This window comes from Ornithorhynchus anatinus, chromosome 1 (assembly GCF_004115215.2).
Source record: "Ornithorhynchus anatinus isolate Pmale09 chromosome 1, mOrnAna1.pri.v4, whole genome shotgun sequence".
Classification (NCBI taxonomy): Eukaryota; Metazoa; Chordata; class Mammalia; order Monotremata; family Ornithorhynchidae; genus Ornithorhynchus; species Ornithorhynchus anatinus.
In genome coordinates, this window is record NC_041728.1 from 35,992,939 (window position 1) to 36,006,833 (window position 13,895).

General features: G+C 54.9%; 1 long non-coding RNA gene across 1 annotated transcript; it reads right to left on the bottom strand.

The window, feature by feature from the left end:
- Positions 1-602: 602 nt before the first annotated feature.
- On the bottom strand, positions 603-7,758 carry LOC114814959. Its single transcript, XR_003762750.2, has 3 exons — positions 7,682-7,758; positions 6,420-6,535; positions 603-951 (listed from the first exon to the last, which is right to left on the bottom strand). It is a non-coding gene; the product is annotated as an uncharacterized LOC114814959 (long non-coding RNA).
- Between the last annotated feature and the right edge of the window lie 6,137 nt (positions 7,759-13,895).

The window sequence follows — 13,895 nt, forward strand, 5'->3', positions numbered from 1 at the left end:
AGGCCGGGGCACCCAAACTGGAATGAGAAGAGTTCAGGGCCAGGTGTGGAACGAGAAGGGTTGGGGACCAGGTCTGGAACAAGAAAGGTTGGGGTCCAGGCCTGCACGTCAAAGGCAGGAGGACCCAAACTGGAATGAGAAGGCTTTGAGGCCAGGCATGGAACGAAACGGGTTGGGGGCCAGGCCTGCAGGGCAAAGTCTGTGGGGGGCAAATCTGCAAGACAAAAACTGGGGAGCCTAAACTGGATTGAGACGTGTTCAGGGTCAGACCTGCAAGGCAAAGGCAGAGGGGCCCAAACTGTAAAGAGAAGCTTTCGGGACCAGGCCTGGAACGAGAAGAGTTGGGGGCCAGGTATGGAAGTCAAAGGTGGGGGGGCCCAAACTGGAACGAAAAGCATTGGGTGCCAGGCCTGGAATGAGAAAAGTTCAGAGCCAGGCCTGGAAGGCTAAAGCCAGGGGTCCCAAACTGGAAGGAGAAGGGCTCAGAGCCAGACCTTCAGGACAAAGTCTGGGGGGTGTACCGGGTGGTACCGGAACCTGCGTAGGCTGCCTGTCTCCCATGCATCAATTGTACCGGAATACAGAAGAAAGAGGCGGATAAGTCCAGGTTGACGGTTTATTTAGAGTGGACGCGGGAGGGCTTACCCACTGAACAATTCGTGGCAGCTGGGGGACTTGGAGAGATCACACCACACCCTCCCCCGGCATGCACTGCCTTATATCCCCTCTGGTGTGCCAAAACAAAGGGGGGTCTGTATGGCGGGGTGGTGGGGTGGGGAGAGGCATTGGCCACCTGGCTCGATGCTCCCTTCCAGATATCTCTGTGACCCCAAGATTCGCGAGGTGGTATGTCCTTGGCGGTCATTCACTGTATGGTCTTGTTGCTGCCAAGGGGCCTCTTCCTCCAGCAGGTCCATCTTCCTCCCACCTGAGGTTGGCACTATGCCAGCGCTGTGCAATTAACGAGTTGGGATGGAGCAGGGGTCGGCCTTGACTGTGCTAGCCCAAATGTTTCCCATGGAGTCTGACCATACACTTCACCCCTTCAAGGACATCACCCATACAATACTAACGCGTTCTCTTCTTCCACAAAGATCCCCAATCACACGCCCAGGGGAAAATAATAATGTTAACTAAAATAAGCTATCAGCGGCCCTGTTCATGAGCATGATGCTGTAGTAGCAATATATCCCGCAGCATATTAGGAGCAAGCATAGTATTAAAATGTGAAAAGCAAAGTATGCCAATGACCAGGCAAATTCATTAGCCATTTGGTGAATATTCATTCAATTTTTTTCATTCATTCAATTCATTCAATATTCATTCAATTCATTCATTCATTCAATATTCATTCAATTTCCGCAATTTCCCTCACGGCCTGATTTGCTTGGGCTAATGCAACTATAACGTTTTGGGTAGGCCCCCGCCCCAGGCGACGACGTCCTTGTTCTCACCATGTTACCTTACCTTAGCCGCCGCCTACGGCCGCCACCCACCCCGGACAACCTCAGGGCCCCCCCGCCGCCACAGGGTTATTTGGTCATGAGCTCTGGGACTCTCTCGGCCGCTGGCCGCTTGACTTTGAGTCTGATTGGGTAGGGTCGGCTCGTCCCCCGACCCTGGTCATCGCCTGCTTATTAACACTATTGTAGTGTGCCTTACTGTAGCGTGTTGCTATATTTGCGATCTCGCTTTTTATTGTTTATTGTCGTCAGACTTTGAATTTGATCAGGTCGCCCCTTAATCGAGTCTACCCCCGACCCTGATCATCACCCCTTTTATTAACACGACTATATTGTATCATACTGTATCATGTTGCTATATTAGCACTACTGTATTGTATCATATTGTATCATGTTGCTATATTACCGATTTCGTTTATTACTGTTTATTGTTGTCAGTGCTGCCACCCACCTCTCTGGCCTCGCCATGTCCCTCCTCCCCCCTCCCCCCTCCCGCCCCTTCCTATCCTCCCCTCCCTTCCCCTTCCCCTCTCTCGCTCAGCTCTTTCCCGCTCTCTCCTCTGTCTCCTCCCCCCCTCCTCTCTCCCGCCCTAGAACCCCACTTTACCAGCGCTACCCCTCTTCCCCCTCCCCCTACTCTTCCCCCACCAAACCCCTCTTCACCCCCTCCCCCCTTCTCTCTTCCCCACCCATGCCCCATCCCAGTCCTCTTGTCCCACCGCCACCCCTCATCCCCCTCTCCTCGTCCAGGGCCCCGCCACCTCCTTCCCATCCAAACCCTCCCCTCCCCCCGCCCTTCCCCCCCTCCTCCCCTTGCACCCACAGCTACTTTCAAGTGTGGCCTCTGGAACCCCCGCTCTGTTACAGGCAAGCTACCTTTCATCCATGACCTTTTCCTCTCCCGCTCTCTCCTCCTCCTCGCCCTTTCGGAAACGTGGCTCTCTCCCGAAGACACGGTCTCCGCCGCCGCTCTCTCCAGCGGAGGCCTCTCCTTCTCCCACTCCCCCAGACTCACCGGTAAGGGAGGAGGCGTCGGCTTCCTCCTCTCGCCCCGTTGCCGCTTCCGCACTATCCCTCCTCCCCCTCCCTCTCCTTCCCCTCCTTCGAAGCCCATATCATTCGCCTCTACCACCCACTCCAGTTACTTGTCGCCGTCATCTACCGCCCTCCCGGTCCCACCTCCGACTTCTTCAACCACCTTGACCCCTTTCTCACCTTCCTTCTCTCCTTCTCTCTGCCCACTCTGATCCTTGGAGACTTCAACATCCATACGGATGTACCCGACGACTCCTCTGCCGCCCGCCTGCTATCCCTCCTCGACTCTGCCGACCTCCTCCTCCACCATACCGCGCCCACTCACCGACTCGGTCGCACCCTCGATCTCGTCATCTCCTACCGCTGCACTATCTCCTCCCTCACCAACTCTGAAATCCCTCTCTCTGACCATAACCTTCTCACCTGCCTCATCTCTCACACTCCCTCCCCCTGCAAATCTTCGCTACTGCCCCACAGAGACCTCCGCTCTCTCGATCCCATCCGTCTTTCCAATAGCATCTCTCCTCACCTTACCGCCCTGTCCTCTCTTCCCACTCTCGACGAGCGGGTCTCCGCTCTCATCTCCACCCTCTCTACTCATCTCGACTCTCTCGCCCCCCTTTCCCTCCGCCGCTCTCGCTCCACTAACCCACAGCCCTGGATCACCTCCTCCGTCCGCCTCCTACGCTCCTATGCTCGAGCTGCTGAGCGATGCTGGCGAAAGTCCAAGCACCAAGCCGACCTCACACACTTCAAATTTATCCTTTCCTGCCTTAACTCTGCCCTCTCCTCCGCCAGGCAAAGCTTCTTCTCCTCCCTCATCGACACCCATGCCCGTCACCCCCGCCGATTGTTCCGGACCTTTAACTCTCTCCTTAGGCCCCCTGTTGCTCCCCCTCCCCCATCTCTCACCCCCAATGATCTGGCCACCTATTTCCTCACGAAAATCTACACGATCAGGTCTGAGCTCCCCAAAGTCACCCCTCCGCCTCTCCCCTCCCCCACACCAACCCCCTCCCCTACTTTCCCATCCTTCCCTGCAGTATCCTCAGAGGAGATCTCCTCCCTCCTCGCAAGTGCCACCCCCTCCACCTGCGCCTCGGACCCCATTCCCTCTCACCTTCTTAAAACCATCGCCCCTGCCCTCCTCCCTTCCTTAACTTCTATTTTTAACCACTCAATCTCCAAGGGCTCCTTCCCCTCTGCCTTCAAACATGCCCACGTCTCCCCCATCCTAAAAAAAACCCGCTCTTGACCCCACTTCCCCCTCCAGTTATCGTCCTATCTCCCTACTACCCTTCCTTTCCAAAATCCTAGAACGAGTCGTCTACAATCGATGCCTACAATTCCTTAACTCCCATTCTCTCCTAGACCCCCTCCAATCTGGCTTCCGTCCCCTCAACTCTACCGAGACTGCTCTCTCTAAGGTCACCCATGACCTCCTTCTTGCCAAATCCAATGGCTCCTACTCCATTCTGATCCTCCTTGACCTCTCTGCTGCCTTTGACACTGTCGACCATCCCCTCCTCCTCCATACCTTATCTCACCTTGGCTTCACGGACTCTGTCCTCTCCTGGTTCTCCTCTTACCTCTCTGGCCGATCATTCTCGGTCTCCTACGCTGGAGCCTCCTCCCCCTCCCATCCTTTAACTGTTGGAGTTCCTCAAGGGTCGGTTCTTGGCCCTCTTCTGTTCTCCATTTACACTCACTCCCTCGGTGAACTCATCCGCTCTCACGGCTTTGACTACCATCTCTACGCAGATGACACGCAGATCTACATCTCCGCCCCTGTCCTCTCCCCCTCCCTTCAGGCTCGCATCTCCTCCTGCCTCCGGGACGTCTCCACCTGGATGTCGGCCCGCCACCTAAAACTCAACATGAGCAAGACTGAGCTCCTCATCTTCCCTCCCAAACCCGGTCCGCTCCCAGACTTCTCCATCACCGTGGATGGCACGACCATCCTTCCCGTCCCGCAGGCCCGCAATCTCGGTGTCATCCTTGACTCGTCCCTCTCGTTCACCCCACACATCCTATCCGTTACCAAGACCTGCCGGTTTCACCTCTACAATATCGCCAAGATCCGCCCTTTCCTCTCCACCCAAACGGCTACCTTACTATTACGGGCTCTCGTTATATCCTGGCTAGACTACTGTGTCAGCCTTCTCTCTGACCTCCCTTCCTCCTCTCTCGCCCCGCTCTGGTCTATTCTTCACTCCGCTGCCCGGCTCATCTTCCTGCAGAAACGATCTGGGCATGTCACTCCCCTTCTTAAACAACTCCAGTGGTTGCCTATCGACCTCCGCTCCAAACAAAAACTCCTCACTCTAGGCTTCAAGGCTCTCCATCACCTTGCCCCTTCCTACCTCTCCTCCCTTCTCTCTTTCTACCGCCCACCCCGCACGCTCCGCTCCTCTGCCGCCCACCTCCTCACCGTCCCTCGGTCTCGCCTATCCCGCCGTCGACCCCTGGGTCACGTCCTCCCGCGGTCCTGGAACGCCCTCCCTCCTCACCTCCGCCAAACTGATTCTCTTCCCTCTTCAAAACCTTACTTAAAAATCACCTCCTCCAAGAGGCCTTCCCAGACTGAGCTCCTCTTCTCCCTCTACTCCCTCTGCCATCCCCCCTTTACCTCTCCGCAGCTAAAGCCTCATTTTCCCCTTTTCCCTCTGCTCCTCCACCTCTCCCTTCCCATCCCCACAGCACTGTACTCGTCCGCTCAACTGTATATATTTTCCTTACCCTATTTATTTTGTTAATGAATTGTACATCGCCTTGATTCTATTTAGTTGCCATTGTTTTTACGAGATGTTCTTCCCCTTGACGCTGTTTAGTGCCATTGTTCTTGTCTGTCCGTCTCCCCCGATTAGACTGTAAGCCCGTCAAACGGCAGGGACTGTCTCTATCTGTTGCCGACTTGTTCATCCCAAGCGCTTAGTACAGTGCTCTGCACATAGTAAGCGCTCAATAAATACTATTGAATGAATATACAGCACTCTGGCCCAAACAGGGCACAGGTCCCTCCTTGAGCTGCAGTTAAAATATCCAGGACCATCCGGTTCTGGAAGACAACCCATCTGTGTACCAGGCCTCCTGCGGAATTGGTCCAATCCCTTCTCGAATATTTTCTGGCCGGGCTTGGAGGGGGCCAGTCCGGAATATGACCCATGTCCGACAAGTAAGTCACTGGCCCTAATAGGGAGTGCAACTCGGCCTTCATGGGGCTGGCTGAGAAGGTTGCACGTTGCTACAGATACACATGCCATTTGCACAGGGTAGGCATCTGTGCCACAGCCGACTTCAGTCGGTCAACCAATCCCTCGATCCCGGAAATTGGAAACACTGATTCATTCACCAAATGGCTAATGAATTTGCCTGCTCATTGGCATACTTTGCTCTTCACATTTTAATACTATGATTGCTCCTTGATGGGACATGCAGTCCACACCACGACCGGGACCATGTTCATAAGGGTTTCTACCTGCTGGACTGCATTATACAAGGCTAGTAATTGTTGGTCAATGGGTGAATACCTGCTTTCTGCCCCCTTCCATAGTTGGGACCAGAATCCAATTGGGACGGTGGCTCCCACTTGCTGCTGCCACAGGACTTAGCCGAACCCATCCAGGTAAACGCTGCCATCCAGCGTCATGGGGATGGGGGGCTCTGGAGCCTGCAGCCCCCGAGCTTGCCAAGACAACAGTTTGGCCTTCTCGAATGCCTGCTGAACCTCTACTGTCCAATTCCAAACTGCCCCCTTATGCACCAAGTGGTACAACGGCCGCAGGCACTGGGCTAGGTGAGGGATATACAATCTCCAGTATCCTACCAGGCCCAGGAACCCTTGCAATTCTTTGACACTGCATGGGGGCCCTAGTGCGCGAATCTTGTCTATAGCTGACCCCGGCATTAGATGGTTCTTACCCGACCAGGTAACCCTCGCCACAAAAATTAGACCGCTGATGCCAGTCTCTGCACCTTGTCGGGGTTTATCGCCCATCCTCGTTCCTGGAGGTGCTCTATCGCTGCTTCAGGCAGACCTGCAAAGCAATGGCATCTGTACCAGTTAGCATAACATCATCAATATAAACCGGGTGATTCTCTCTGGGAAAGGGAGCCCATTCTCCAGATCACGTGCCCATGACAGATGGTAGGGCTGTGGATATACCCTTGTGGTAACATGGTGAAGGTCCACTGCCGTCCTTCCCAGGTGAATACGAATTGATCCTGAGTAGCTGCCTGAATGGGCACACCAAAAAACGCATTAGCACTGTGTGAATGATTCCCAGGTGTAGCACCACATCCTCCAGTACACTCAGATGCTCAGCACTGCCAAGTGCATCTCCAGTACCATCTTATTCAATTCCCAGTAGTCTACTGTCATATGCCATGACCTGTCAGTTTTTCAGACCGGCCACTCAGGGCTATTAAAAGAGGACTGTGCAGACCGTAGGATCCCTGCCTCCTCCACCACCCTTACTGTCTGTGAGATATCTTCCTTCCCGCCAGGAAGCCAATACTGCTGGGTATTAACAACTCGACTGGGCTCTGGGAGCCATACAGGCTCCCATTTTGCACTCCCTCTCAGTACTGCCTTAAACTCTCGCACTCACAAGTGGAACTCCCCGGAGGTAGTCTGTAGAGTCCTCCCTGCCAGAATATCCACCCCTAATATGTTTCCTGGTTCCGGGGATATATGCACTACATATCCCTTAGGAGGGGTCTGCCCCATGCTCATCCATAATGGGGTTCGTTTTACTCGGATCCCTTTACCCCCATAGCCATCAAAAGTCACCCAGGATCCCGAGTGTCGCTCGGGATTTCAGTGTATGAGGGTACATTCTACCCCAGTATCCTCCAGGGCCCATGTCTGCTCTCGGTTTTGGGGTCCCCAGTGGATGGTCAGGGTAACATGGGGCCTCAGTCTCCCCCAGTGACCCGTACCCTGGGGGTGACCTCGGGCCCACCCCTAGTCTAGGGGGACTGGTGCCACCCAACCATCATCCAATTCCTCTATGATCCTTCTTTTTGATTCGTGGCTACCCTCTGTTTCCTTCCGGGGAGGGACAGACAAGATCCTGCGGAACTGCTGTTCCAGTCTCAAGTCCTCCCATAGCTTTACGAGAACCACATTTCGTTGTCCATCAATCTGTGCCTTATCTATTTCAGCTTATACCAGATCGTACCATACTTGCTTATGTGTCACTCGGACAGGACCCCATCCCCCGGAGCCCTTGGCATCCGACCCGGTCCCACTTGACTGGGCCCTATCTGCCAAATTATCCTGTGTCACAAACTGCACTCGGTCACGCCCCTTTTCCGTCTCCCCTAGGTCAGCTATCGCTTCCCGCACGTCATAGACATCTTGTTCCACCATGGGGGTCTACAAGAGTATGAGCGGCCAGTGCCACTCCCATGGAGGGTTTGACAAAAGCTTATTCTTCATCCCCACCGTAAAGACAGCTCAGTCAGGTCCTTGGAATGTGGCAGCATAAACTGCCTGCTTCACTCCCAATTCCCTCAAGGCCTGGACCTCTTTCACCATCCTCCAGATACTGGGAAGCCCTGGGAGGTTCCACTCATTTGGCCATGCCTCTCTCAGGGCACTAACAAGCCAGTCAATGCGGGAGTGATTTCCCGGCACTGATCGGGCTTTGTGGAGATGTTACCATATGGTGGGGAGGGTAGTAATACTGCTCAGTTTTTCCACCTCCATCCCCAATAGGGAAAGGCCATCTCCTCCCGTGTCCTACAGCCTCACCAACCAAGCGGCTATTGTTTCCCGCAGATGCTGTTTAATTGGCTTGGCGAGCTAGCTAAGCTCCGGCGCTGTGTACTCCCGAATGGTCATTTTCTCCGTAATAGGCCCTCCCCAGGGCCCCCCATTTGGGAGCAATTGCTCCACCAGCGCTTTCTGCTGGAGTAGAGGATGGACCTGCACTCTATGGCATCATGCCCGGTCCTCCTCCTCACCAGAATTCTCAATCACTTTGACCTCAGAATCATCTGACTTTTCTTCCCAAGGGTTCCATGCCTTGGGGTCCCAATCAGAGTGGTGTACCTCCGTTCGGACCCGCTTCTTAGTTAACTTTCCCCTCCTAGCTTCACAAATTGACATGCCGGTTTCTCCATCTGCCCCTCTTTCTCCTCCCTCTAATCAGTGACTCCCGTTGCCATCACCGAGGTGGCTTTCCACATATCCCTTACTATCTGCAATTCGTTTTCCAGCGCCCATATTCTCATTTTCTCCGCAGCTAGGGTCGAATTGGTGGTTATCCTTAAAGTTACTAACAATGGCCAGCCTGCCACAGCAGCCATCCTGTCCCCTTCTTTCCCGACTTGGGTATTCCCAGCCTCTCCAGTGGCCTTTCCAAGTCGTGGGAGCCTCTCCATACTCACGTGGGGACCCACACGCATCTAAGCATGAGCTACCCCATCCCACATTGATGTGGACAGCCATTCTGGGATTTACCCAGATGAGGTTCCTCCCCACCCCGATCCCATTTCTTCAGTATTCTGCCAACTACACCAATTGTACCAGGTGGGACCGGAGCCTGCCTAGGCTGCCTGTCCTCCATACATTGATTGTAAGAGAATTCCAAAAAAAGAAGTGGATAAGTCCAGGTTGATGGTTTATTTAGAGTGGAATGGGTAGGGGAAGGGGACTTACCCACAGAGCAGTCCGTGGTGGCTGGGGGACTTGGAGAGATCACACCACATCCTCCCCCCACATGCACTGCCTTATATCCCCTAGGGTGTGCCAAAAACAAAGGGGGCTCTGTATGGAGGGGCGGAGGGTGGGTAGCCTCGGACACCTGGTTCGATGATCCCTTCCAGATATCTCTGGGGCCCCAAGATTCGCGAGGTGGTATGTCCTTGGCGGTTGTTCACCGTATGGTCTTGTTGTTGCTGTGGGGCCTCCTTCCTCCTGCAGGTCTGTCTTCCCACCATGGATTGGCACTATGCCGGTGCTGTGCAATTAACGAGGAAAGATGGAGCAGGGGTCGGACCTGACTGTGCTAGCCCAAATGTTTCCCATGGACTCTGACCATACAGGGGACAAATCTGCAAGGCAAAAGCTGGAGAGCCCTAACAGGAACGAAAAGCTTTGTGGGTCAGACCTGGAACACAAAACGTTGGGGGCCAGGATTGCAAGGCAGAAGCAGGGGGTGCCCAAACTGGAACGAGAAGAGTTTGGGGCCAAGCGTGAAATGAGAAGAGTTGGGGGCCAGCTCTGGAAGGCAAATGTGGGGGTGCCTAAACTGAGACAAGAAGGGCTTGGAGCCAGATCTGCAAAGCAAAGTCTGGGAGGGTCAAATCTGCAAGACAAAAACTGGGTAGCCCAAACTGGAATGGAAAGGGTTGGGGGCCAGACCTAGAATGAAAAGTGTTGGGGGCTAGGCCTGGAAGGCAAAAGCTGGGGGGCCCAAACTGGAATGAAAATAGTTTGGGGCCTGGCGTGGAACGAGATGGGTTGGGGGCCACGTCTAGCAGGAAAAGGTGGAGGAGGGGGGCCCAAACTAGAACGCAAATGGTTAAGGGCCAGGGCTAGAATGAGAAGGGTAAGGGGCCAGGCCTGTAAGGCAAAAGTGGGGGCCCCAAAATGGAACCAGAAGTGTTCAGAGCAAGGCATGCAAGGCAAAGTCTGTGGGGGTGCAAACCTGCAAGGCACAACCTGGGCAGCCCAAACTGGAATGAAAAGGGTTTGGGCAAGGCCTGGAACGAGAAGGACTGGGGGCCAGGCATGGAACAGGAAAGGTTGGGGGCCAGGTCTGCAAGGCAAAGGCCGGGGTCGGGGGGGTGGGGGTCAAACTGGAACAAGAAGTGTTTGGGGCAAGGCGTGGAACAAGAAGGGTTGGGGGCCAGGTCTGAAAGGCAACAGCATAGGGGCAAATCTGCAAGGCAAATACTGGGGAGCCCAAACTGGAACGAAAAGAATTGGGGGCCAGGACTAGAACGAGAAGGTTTGGGGGTCAGGCCTGGAAAAAGAAGGGTTCAGAGCCAGGCCTGCAAGTCAAAGGCGGCGGGGGGCAGAAAGTGGAACGAGTAGGGTTGGGGGCCAGACCTAGAATGTGAAGGGTTTGGAGCCAGGCCTGCAAGTTAAATGCTTGGGGCCCCAAACTGGAACGAGAAGAGTTCAGGGCCAGGTGAGGAATGAGAAGGGTTGGGGGCAGGTCTGGAAAGCAAGGGTAGGGGGTCCCAAACTGGAACGAGAAGATTTTGGGTCCCCGGTCTGGAACAAGAAGGGTTCAGAGCCAGAACTGCAAGGCAAAGCCTGGGGACCCCAAACTGGAATGAGAAGGGATGGGGGCCAGGCCTGCAAGGCAAAGCCTGGGGGTGGGGGGCAAATCTTCAAGGCAAAAATTGGAGATCCTAAACTGGAACGGAAAGGGGTTGGGGGTCAGGCCTGGACTGACAACGGTTAGGGGCCAGGCCTGAAACGAGAAGGGTTGGGGGCCAGGTGTGGAAGGAGAACGGTTCAGAGCCAGGCCTTCAAATCAAAGGCGGGGGGGCCCAAACTGGAATGAGAAGGGTTATGGGCCAGGCTTGGTACGAAAAGGATTGGCGGCCAGTCCTGCAAGGCCAAGGCAGGGAGGCCACAAACTGGAACGAGAAGTGTTCGGGGCCAGGCATGTAACGAGAAGTGTTGGGTGCCAGGTCTGCAAGGCAAAGACTGGGGGCTCCCTAACTGGAACGAAAAGGATTGGGGGCCAGGCCTGGAACGAAAAGAGTTGGGGGTCAGACCTGCAAGGCAAAAACTGGGGGGCCCAAACTGGAACAAGAAGTGTTCAAGGCCAGACCTGCAAGGCAAAGGCCAGGGGAGGCCCAAACTGGAAAGTGAAGGGTTGGGGGCTAGATCAGGAAGGCTAAAGCCAGGGGGCCCAAAATGGAAGGAGAAGTTTTCGGTGCCAGGCCTGCAAGGCAAAGTCTTGGCCGGGGGAGCGGGGGCGAGGGGGTGGGCACAAATCTTCAAGGCAAAAACTGGGGAGCCCCAACAGGAAAGAAAAGCATTGCAGGCCAGGTCTGGAATGAGAAGGGGGCCAGGTAAGCAAGGCAAGACTGGGGGGCCCAAACTGGAATGAGAAGTGTCCCAGGGCCAGGTGTTGAACAAGAAGGGTTGGGGGCCTGGTCTAGAAGGCAAACACAGGGGGCCCCAAATTGGAACGAAAAGGGTTGGGGGCCAGGACTGGAACGAGAATGGTTCGGAGCCAGACCTGGAAGACAAAAACGGGGGGACCCAAAATGGAACAAGAAGAGTTGGGGCCAGGCATGGAAAGTGAAGAGTTGGTAGCCAGGTGTGGAAGGCAAAGGAGGGGGGGCCCAAACTGGAATGAGGTGGGTTGCAGACCAGGCTTTCAAGGCAAAGGCAGGGGGGCCCAAAGTGGAACAAGAAGAGTCTGTAGCCAGGCTTGGATCGAGTATAATATTAATAATGTTGGTATATGTTAAGCGCTTACTATGTGCAGAGCACTGTTCTAAGTGCTGGGGTAGATACAGGGTCATCAGGTTGTCTCACGTGAGGCTCACAATCTTAATCCCCATTTTACAGATGAGGTAACTGAGGCACAGAGAAGTTAAATGACTTGCCCACAGTCACACAGCTGACAAGTGGAAGGGTTGGGAGCCAGTCCTGGAACAAGAAGGGTTGGGTGGCCAGGCCTGGAAGGCAAAAGCCAGGGGGCCCAAATCGTAATGAGAAGGGCTCAGAGCCAGACCTGCAAGGCTAAGTCTGGAGGGGCAAATCTGCGAGACAAAAACTGGGGAGCCAAAACTAGAACGAGAAGTGTTCAGGGCCAGACCTGCAAGGCAAAGGAGGAGCACCCAAACTGGAACGAGAAGGGTTCTGGGCCAGGCTTGGAACGAGAAAGTTTGAGGTCCAGGTCTGGAAAGCAAAGATTGGAGTGGGGGGCAAAAAGGAACGAGAAGGGTTGGGGGCTAGACCTGCAAAGGAAAGGCAGGGAAGCCCAAACTGGAACGAGAAGAGTTTGGGGCCATGTGTGGAACGAGAAGGGATGGGGGCCAGGTCTGGAAGGCAAAAGCAGGGGGTGCCCAAACTAAAATAAAAAAGATTGGGGGCCAGGCCTGGAACAGGAAGAGTTGGGAACCAGGCCTGCCAGTCAAAGGTGGGGGTGGGGAGAGTTAAACTGGAACGAGAAGGGTTGGGGGCCAGGCATGGAACGTGAAGAGTTGGGGGCCAGGCCTGCAAGGCAAAGGCTGTGCGGGCCCAAACTGGAATGAGAAGAGTTCGGGTCCAGGCTTGGAACGAGACGGGTTGGGGGCCAGGTCTGGAAGGCAAAGGAGGGTGGGGCCCAAACTGGAACGAAAGGGTTGGGGGCCAGCCCTGGAAAGAGAATCATTCGGAGCCAGGCTGGAAGGCAAAGGCTGGGGGGCCCAAACTGGAATGAAAAGGGTTCAAAGCCAGGTCTGCAAGGTAAAGTCTGAGGGGCCAAATGTTCAAGGCAAAAACTGGAGAGCCCAAACTGGAACGAAAGTGTTCGGGGCCAGACCTGCAAAGCAAAGATGGGGTGGGGGGTGGCGGGGGGGCCAAGCTGAAATGAGAAGGGTTGGGAGCCAGGCCTGGAACGAGAAGGGTTGGGGACCAGGTCTGGAAGGCAAAGGCTGGGGGGAACAAACTGAAACAAGAAGAGTTCAGGGCCAGGCCTGGAACAAGATGGTTAGGGGTCAAGATTGTCAAGGCAAAGTCTGGAGTGGGAAATCTGCAAGCAAAAACTGGGGAGCCCAAACTGGAACGAAAAGGGTTGGGGGTCAGGCCTGGAATGAGGGTTGGGGGCCAGGCCTGGAAGGCAAAGGCGGGGGGGCCCAAACTGGTACGAGAAGGGTTGGGGTCAAACAAGGAAAGAGAAAGTTTGGGGGCCAGGCCGGCAAGGCAAAGTCTGGGGGGTTAAATCTGCAAGGCAAAAACGGGGGAATCCCAAACAGGAATGAAAAGGATTGGGGCCAGGCCTGGAATGAGAAGGGCTGGGGGCCAGGCATGGGACGAGAAGTGTTGGGTACCAGACCTGCAAGGCAAAGGCTGGGGGACCTAACTGGAATGAGAATGGTTGGGGGCTAGATCTGGAACGAGAAGTGTTGTCGGCCATTTCTGGAAGGCAAAGGTGGAGGGGCCCAAACAGAAATGAGAAGGGTTTGGGGCCAGGCATGGAAGGCAAAGATGGGGAGACCCAAACTGGAACGTGGAAGAGTTCGGGGCTAGGCTTGGAACGAGAAGGGTTGGGGATCAGATCTGGAAGGCAAAGGCCGGGGAGGGACCATGCTGGAACTAAAAGGGTTGGGGGCCTGGCCTTGAACAAGAAGGGCTCAGAGCCAGGCCTGCATGTCAAAGGTGGGGGGACCCAAACTGGAACAAGAAAGGTTGGGGGCCTGAGGTGGAATGAGAAT